We start from the raw sequence: 8,766 nt of genomic DNA on the forward strand, positions 1-8,766 counted from the left end.
CACACATTATGCAGGGACTATATACACAGTATATATCACACACACACCAATTTAACAAAGTTTCAGCCACAAAAACAAAGTTTCTGAAGTAGAACAATGACTTTCACAGTAAAGACAACCCAATTTAACAGGAAATAAGACTTTCAAACCAGGAACAGATTTCTGCAATTATTAAAAAATGGTTTATTATAAAAGCTATGAAAATTCGCCAAAAATCAGAGGATAAGGGAAACGTTCCAAATTTTGGTGAGCTATCAGTGTTAAATGTGTTCTACCACTGTACCAAGTTGGAAGAAGATCACTCAAAAAATGAGGGTGGGAGAGTCCTGTAAAGTCCTCTCCCTCTGTGCTGTTTTTGGGAATTGCGCATGCGCGTCCGCCATTAACGAATTAATTTAGAAAATAACGAATTTTCGTTAATTTCGAATTTTTTGGGGGGCCAAATTCGGAAATACCATCAGAAACGAAAAGCTGCCCCCCTCTAGTTTTGAAACGAGTTTAGAATCAAATTTTTCGTGGATCGATCAAGCCTAGTGCTTACTATTAGCTTTGGCTGATCCGCCAGCTGTGCCTCTTCCTAAATTTGGAGAACCTAAAGATGGTAGTGCACGTATTGGTAACCTTAAGGTTCTTCAATGCACTTTACATTGGGCTACCTTTGTACCAAGTTTGGAAACTCCAGTTAGTTTAAAATATGGCAGTCAGACTGGTCACAGGAACATTCAGGAATGATGTAAAGGATGAATGTGTGAGTGCATGAAGAAGAACAGGCCTGAACAAATTGGAGTTTGTGCAAGGCATGATATGGGACAGACCTGGCAGATGAAGTGAGGGTTCAGTAAGGCGTAACAACAAACAATAAAGTGTGCAGATGGTACCTCATAAGTCATATAGTCTGGACTGTAGCATGTTTTGAAATCATAAGAACGGGACAACACGTTTACCCAAAGAAGGACTAACTTTAGGCTATAAAATGTAGGTAGCTTCCAAGATTCCGCGCACTTCCAGGAACTGCAGCAACAGGACATCCAGCCCTCGAGGAAAAAACTGATCATCCTTTTTCCGGAGAGGCTTGTGTTGTGAGTATGGTAGAGTGCTTGGGGATGAATATATGAGAGCTCTCTCTTGATCTGATTCTGATGTGATTCTGATGTGATTCTAATCAATAAATGTTACATGAAAAGTGTTAAAAATCAAATTTGGTCTCTGAAGTATCTCATTGATCTAATATACACCACTATTCCTTGAACACTCTGCATCAAAATAATAGGAACCATTCGGGTTCATAACAGTGGGCATATGGCACCCATACTAAAGTCACTCCTCTGGCTGCCAATTAGTTTCTAGGCAAAGTACAATGTGTTGGATTTGACCTTTAAAGCCCTACATGGTTTGTGTTCAGGTTACCTAAAGGATCACCTTCTCCTGTACAGTCTGTCCCGAACACTCAGGTCCTCTAGGGGGTGGCTACTTAAGACAGGCAGAACCCAACTAGCGATCATTTCCCAGAGGACCTTTTCATCCGCTGCCCCAAGACTGTGGAACAACCTGCCAGAAGAGCTCCAACAGCTAGATGAGCTGTCAGAATTTAAAACACTCTTGAAGACCTATCTCTTCCGGCAGGCCTACCCAGCCAGTTTTAATTACAAATTTTAAATTCAAATAAAGAACAAAGATTAAACTTGCCTAATCTTTGTTCTGTGTATTTTAATATGTTTTTGTAGAAGCACATTTTAATATGTGGATTTTGTAAAATGATTATGTGTTTTTAGCTATGTTGCAACCTGCCTCGAGCCAGGAGGAGAGGCAGGTAAGAAATAAAATTAATAATAATAACAATAATAATAATAACAATAAACTTTATTTGTATCCCTCCAGCATCTCCCCAAAATGACTGGGGTGGCTCACAAAAACACTCAATAGAGAAACATTATACAAATGCAACAAGTTCAAAAGTATAAATTAATAACAATAACATTGACCCGATTACTTGGAACAACAATACATTTAAAAGAATTATAAAACCCAGCAAGCTACAAAATAGTGGCTGAATACTTTATCAATCCCCATAAAGTGCACATGAAACAATTGCTAATCCTCGAATTGAGTGATTTAGGCTGTGCTTGAGATGGAGGTGGGATCGAGAGGAGGGCCTCCTCGGCCGATCTTAGGGCCTTTTCCAGTTCATAGAAGGAGATGCAGTCTTGAAGATATTGATATCATTGTTGTTGCTGCTGTTGTGTTGTTGGTCTAAATTTATTCTTTAAAACACCCATTGCATTTCAGCTTATCATAAACAAATTGGCCTTCTTCATGAGATACACTAAAAATAAACACAAATATAAAAATTATTTATTTTATTTATTTATTTACAGTATTTATATTCCGCCCTTCTCACCCCGAAGGGGACTCAGGGTGGATTACAATGAACACATATATGGCAAACATTCAATACCAACAGACAAACAACATTCAGTTTTTAGACAGACACAGAGGCATTTTTTAACATCTTTTCCAGCTTCACGATTCCGGCCACAGGGGGAGCTGTTGCTTCACCGTCCATTGGTGGCTGTTCTTCCTCTTCTTTTCCTCGTGAGCAGTTTTATGGTGTTGTAGATTAGTTAAATTAGCCTCCCGCATAAAGCGTCCCTAAATTTTCCCTACTTGACAGATGCAACTGTCTTTCGGGGCTGCTAGGTCAACAGCAAGCCGGGGCTATTTTTTTTTTTATGGTCGGAGGCTTAACCCGACCCGGGCTTCGAACTCATGACCTCTCGGTCAGTAGTGATTTATAGCAACTGGTTACTAGCCAGCTGCGCCACATTCTCGAAGGCTTTCATGGCCAGAATCACAGGGTTGTTGTGTGTTTTCTGGGCTGTATGGCCATGTTCCATGTTTCGATACATCTCACAACCTCTGAGGATACCTGTCATAGATGTGGGGAAAACGTCAGGAGAAACTACTTCTGAAACATGGCCATACAGCCTGGAAAACACACAACAACCCTATAAATATTAATTTTAAAACTTTTTGAAGGAGTAATTTTTAAAATGTTTTTCAATTTAAAACTTTTCAAAGGACAATGTATAAATAAAAACATTGCACTCATGAACTACCATAATAAAATATGCCAATACAGTGTATGATTACATACATACCATTAATTAAATCAATCCAAAATATTAGTCAAACTATGACTTGCAGGATATAAGAAGTGACTATGCAATTATTTCAATGAGGAAACTCAGGGTCTTTTATTGCTTATCAATCTAATCAACTAATGGAGAGAATTTATTTGTAACTTCAGTAAGGTCTACTGTGTGGTCTTTGCCTGTCTGCCTGCCTTCTTCTCTTTCTTTCTCCATCTTGTTCATTCTCTGAATGCATTTAGTGTTCATAGGTCATAGATTAGTGGCAAAAGAGTCACTGTGGTTGTGGTTAGGATGTTGGACTATAAATATAGTTTATACACTGAGGTACCAGAGTTCAAATCCTTGTTTAGCTACCTATTGGGTGACATTGGATAAGTCATACTCTCTCAGCCACAGAGGAAGCTAAGGGCAAACACCATCTGAAGAAATTCTTCCAAGAAAACTATGTTATAGTTTTAGTGTCACTACAAATTGGAAATGGCTTGAAGGCACACAACAACAGGATTAATGACAGACCACCTAGTTTACAGGAAAAAAAGGCTAAGGATTAGCCTGTAACATCTCTAAATAAGATGGGAAATATATCTGCCTGAAGATTAAAGAGCTGTCCAAAGTCAGCACAGAGACGAAATGAATAATGGTCTGATTCAGCATAAGGGTTTGTTTTCTGTATTGCCATGCCACTTGCTTTGTGACCCTTTTGCCATTCCCGTATTTACTTAATTCTATAATATTCATCCCACCATTCTTGGCATGCACTCAGGGTAGCTTGTAAAACACTTAAGACATTAAAGTCAGTTTAAGCCAGCATGAAATGCAATTAAAACAAGTAGACTGAAAAAGGCAACTATATAAAATCAGCATAAAATTACCAAATCCACCACTCATTAAGTTATCAGAAATTAGATGCCATACCGCATGCCTGCATTGCCTTTTCCATTTTACCCTGCAATAATCTCTCATACATTTCCTTGGAAGGTTGCCTCGCCACACCTCAGACTTCAGGAAATTACTCCCTAAGTTATTATAATCACCAGGAGACTCAAGAGGGAAACACACAATGAACTTGCATATGAACTCCTAGGTCCTTTTCCTGTTTCACCTGATATGATCTGGGTTATTTCTGGATACACTTCATCTCGTATGCCCCCAAATGAGACCCACCCTTGTGACACTCATTGAGATAGCAATCACCTTGAGCACATTTGTTTATCAGGAGTAAGATCATTGCATCAACCGGAGCTGGAATATTAAGCCCATTATAAATTGCTCCACTGCATTCTTTTATGATTGTGGCAGATCGATAAATGGACACACTCTTCAAATACTCCAATAACATTTTCCCACCATGGTTAAGACCAACCAGTGATAGCATCAGACAGAGCCCTGGACCACTCATGGCATGGATCCTAGTTGGACATTTTCTGAGCCAATCAGGAGTCAGCATGGTTGATTCGAATAGCTATCAAAACACAATAAATATGCTATGTATTCACAATTGTGGCATGTGAGTTCTTGTGCTGTCTCTGCTGACATCCTGTCTGGCTATTGAGAATAAAGCCTCTGATTTTGTCTTCAGCCCATCTGTGTTTTATCTCCACGAAACATACTGAGGGGCTCCTTGGTTTTCTCCTCCCCTCTCCAAGCTTTTCCTCCTCTTTCCTACTCCCGCACCTCCCTTACCACCAAAAGGCTTTTTTCCTTTCCTTCTTCACCACCCAGATCCTTTCCCCCTTGCTTTGCTTGCTTCCAAAACCCTTTTCCCTCCTACTGCTCAGGGGGTGCTTTGATTGTGCTTTTCCTGCATGGCAGAAGGGGCTTGGACTGGATGGCCCCATTGAGATACTGTTAAGTTTATGTTAGTCAAAAGTTTGTCCATGCCTGATATATAAAAAAGGTAAAGGTTTCCCCTGACGTTAAGTCCAGTCATGTCTGACTCTGGGGGTTGGTGCTCATCTCCATTTCTAAGCCGAAGAGCCGGCGTTGTCCATAGACACCTCCAAGGTCATGTGGTCGGCATGACTGCATGGAGCCTGATATAATATAATATATAAACATTTCTTGGGGCTCCATGAGAAACCTTTTCTTCAAAAAGCGCTCTGTAGTTGAAAAAGTTTGAGAACCCCTGTTTTAAATGATCTAAGCCTCTTTGGAAACTCATTTAGAAGACTCCAAATAGAATATATAAGTACATTCATTTATATAGAAGGCATTCAGTTCAGGTTATTCTCATGTAAGTAAGCAAAATGTAAATTTAGCTCTGATATGATCACAGAACAGTTTGCAAGCAGTCAATGATTCACTTGCCCTATTTTAGCTCTCAGTTTATGTCACTGGGAAATAACTTCCCATCCTCTTTAAAATCCTCAAACATGTCATTCAGAAAAAAGCAGAAAGTAGTTCTTACCTCATTGGAGAAGCATCATTTTGACCTTAAAGTAAATATTTTATGTACTATGAGTTTATAATAATTGTAATATGAATAACAAATATTTCCTTATAATAAAATCAATGAAAACCTATCATTTTCATTCTGTAAATTAGGCCAATTAATGTCACTATAACCCCACCAAAGATCATGCCTAGACAGTATAAAGATTGACCTAATCATTTACTGCATAGTCTTATATAGTTTAAGTGGTGGGAAACCCATTTTTGTCCAAATCATTACTCCATGCTGGTACTGTCACACTATTCTTGCATTTTAACTGCCATGGTTCCCTCCTATAGACTCTTGGAATCGGCAGTTTAAGAAAGGATATCTAGAGTTCTCATCCAGAGAACTCTACTGCCCCATCAAGCAGGAACCCCTGGATTTTTCAATGGGATGGATCCCTAGAAGTTAAATACCATTATAGTTCTGTAGTGTAAGTTAGTACCTGGTGAACTGCTGAAATGGCAACTCAGGCAAAGGCTCTGAGCAAAGCTCTGGACAAATGGGTGAACATTCATTCCCTTAAACATTTAGTTTGACTTGAACTAGACTGTGGTGACAGTGAAGAAAACCCTAAGAATGATATATACACACAAACACATATGTTCCCACTTTGGAAATGAAATAAAAGCTAACAGGAACTTTTGCTGCAGCTATTTCTTTTAGGGGCCTCTGGTGGCACAGTGTGTTAAAGCGCTGAGCTGCTGAACTTGCGGACTGAAAGGTGCCAAGTTCAAATCCTGGGAGCGGAATGAGCGCCTGCTGTTAACCCCACCTCCTGCCAACCTAGCAGTTCGAAAACATGCAAATGTAAGTAGATCAATAGGTACTGCTTCGGCAGGAAGGTAACGGCACTCCATGCAGTCATGCCGGCCACATGACCTTGGAGATGTCTATGGACAATGCCAGCTCTTCGGCTTAGAAATGGAGATGAGCACTAACCCCCAGAGTCGGTCACGACTAAACATCAGGGGAAACCTTTACCTTTACCTATTTCTTTTATGTTTGTTATTGTTATTTGACATATGGTGGCCCTATGATGAGACCTTCAAGCTTCCCAGTGATCAATTGCCCTTATTAGGGCTTGCAAACTTGGCTAGTCATACAAGAATTACTTTAGTTTCCTCCCTCCCTTCCAATTCATTTTCCTTTTTGTGTTGTGTTTTTAAATACTAAACCTGGGGGCATGGATCACCTTACTATTGCTATCCAAAAGCTGTCCTGAAAGCCTTCCAGTGATTATAATGGCTGAAATAATAGCTAAAATGGTACTGATAATGGTCTGAAAAGTCTTCCAGGCTTTTTCTTGTTGTTTTGCTTCCTAAAGTTTTGCATTCACTGACATTGCTAAAGAATAACACCATAAGAATGACTCATTCTCAACAGTTATAAATCAAATTACGGAACAGTGGGCCTTGGGCAAGGGCAACTAAACCTGGTTCAGCTTTAGGCTAAACTGGCCTCAGCTATGGGCACACACACATCTCCATGAGCATCAAAAGCAGAAGCTGTGATGAGCCAATTCTTTAGGGCTTGACTATGCTTTAGACAAGCATTATAAAACAATTTAGATGTCCAATTTCAGCATTGCCTCTAGAAACCAGCATAAATATGGAAGTCTCAATGAATGAGAGTGGTAAATTTTTGTCTCAGTACTGTTTGAAAGCCAGGAGATTTTTGACAAATTCCACATCTACAAAGTGGTCTTTGTAGTAAAGCAGGGAGTCCTCAAACTTTTATAACAGAGGGCCAATTCATGACCCCTCAGATGGTTGGGAGGCCAGACTATAGTTTGAAAAAAATATGAACAAATTCCAATGCACACTGCACATGACTTATTTGAAGTGCAAAAAAAAGAGAAAAGATATTTAAATATTACAATATTTAAAATTAATAACAATTTTAACCAACTTAACTTATCAGGATTTCAATTCGAAGTGTGGGCCTGCTTTTGAATGATGATATAGTGAAATTAATTAGAATTGTTATTGTTGTTGTGTGCCTTCAAGTCATTTCAGACGTAGGGTGACCCTTAGTCTAAAGTGTATGGTGGGCGGGGGGGGGGGGAGTAAATGATCTTGGAGGGCCACAACCAGTCCGCGGGCCTTAGTTTGGGGACCCCTAGCCTATAGTAAGAATACAAAATTCAGCTGTAATGTTGATTCATTTTATTGAATTCAATAAACTCCATTTTGACAATAGCCGATGTCTTCTGATGGCCTGTATTGTTTGCCGTGTCATTGGTGCTATGCTAGAAATGCTGTAACTGCAAGATTTTGTGTCCAGGGCCAACAACCAGAAGTTTATTTATTATTTACAGTATTTATATTCCGCCCTTCTCACCCTGAAGGGGACTCAGGGCAGATCACATTATATACGTATAGGGCAAACATTCAATGCCCATATACACATAGAACCGAGACAGAGACAAACACAGAGGCAATTTAACCTACTCCTGAGGGGATGTTCGATTCTGGCCACAGGGCAGAGCACCTGCTTCATCATCCACTGTGACGGCATTTCCTCATTCCAACATCGTAAATTAGTTAAATTTGCCTCCCCACTTTATAAGTGGTACCTTATTTCCTACTTGATAGATGCAACTATCTTTCGGGTTGCTAGGTCAGCAACGAACAGGGGCTATTTTTTTTAATTGTTGGGTGCTCACCCCGCCACGGGCTGGCCTCGAACCCATGACCTCATGGTCAGAGTGATTTATTGCAGCAGGCTGCTCACCAGCCTGCGCCACAGCCCGTTGTGATCCATACTCTGAAATTCTATAAAATACTGATGCTTGAAATAAACTTTATCTACCTCAACCAGTGCTGTAAATAGGTTGGACTGAAAGCAGTGCTAGAGCTTGATAGGCTGAAGCTATTGTTTGTTGTCTCTGTTTGCACCCCTTCAGTATCAGGACTCATTCCAGCTCCATGTTTCATTTGGGAAAACAGTAGAGCTGATATTTCAGTCCTACTCAAGAGTCTCTGGTGGAGTAATAAACCTACAAGCTTGAAGCAGATTTGTTTTTTTAAAGACATTATGCCCAGCAAAATATGAAAGAATACTTCTTGACTTAAGTGCGCTCTTACAAGAAAAAGCAAGGTCTATTACATTGAGCACCACAAGGCATGTTTTAATGTAAAATTGTGTGATCAAGGTACCTCTAGGGGGAACATATAA

Source organism: Anolis carolinensis, chromosome 4, assembly GCF_035594765.1.
Source record: "Anolis carolinensis isolate JA03-04 chromosome 4, rAnoCar3.1.pri, whole genome shotgun sequence".
Lineage (NCBI taxonomy): Eukaryota > Metazoa > Chordata > Lepidosauria > Squamata > Dactyloidae > Anolis > Anolis carolinensis.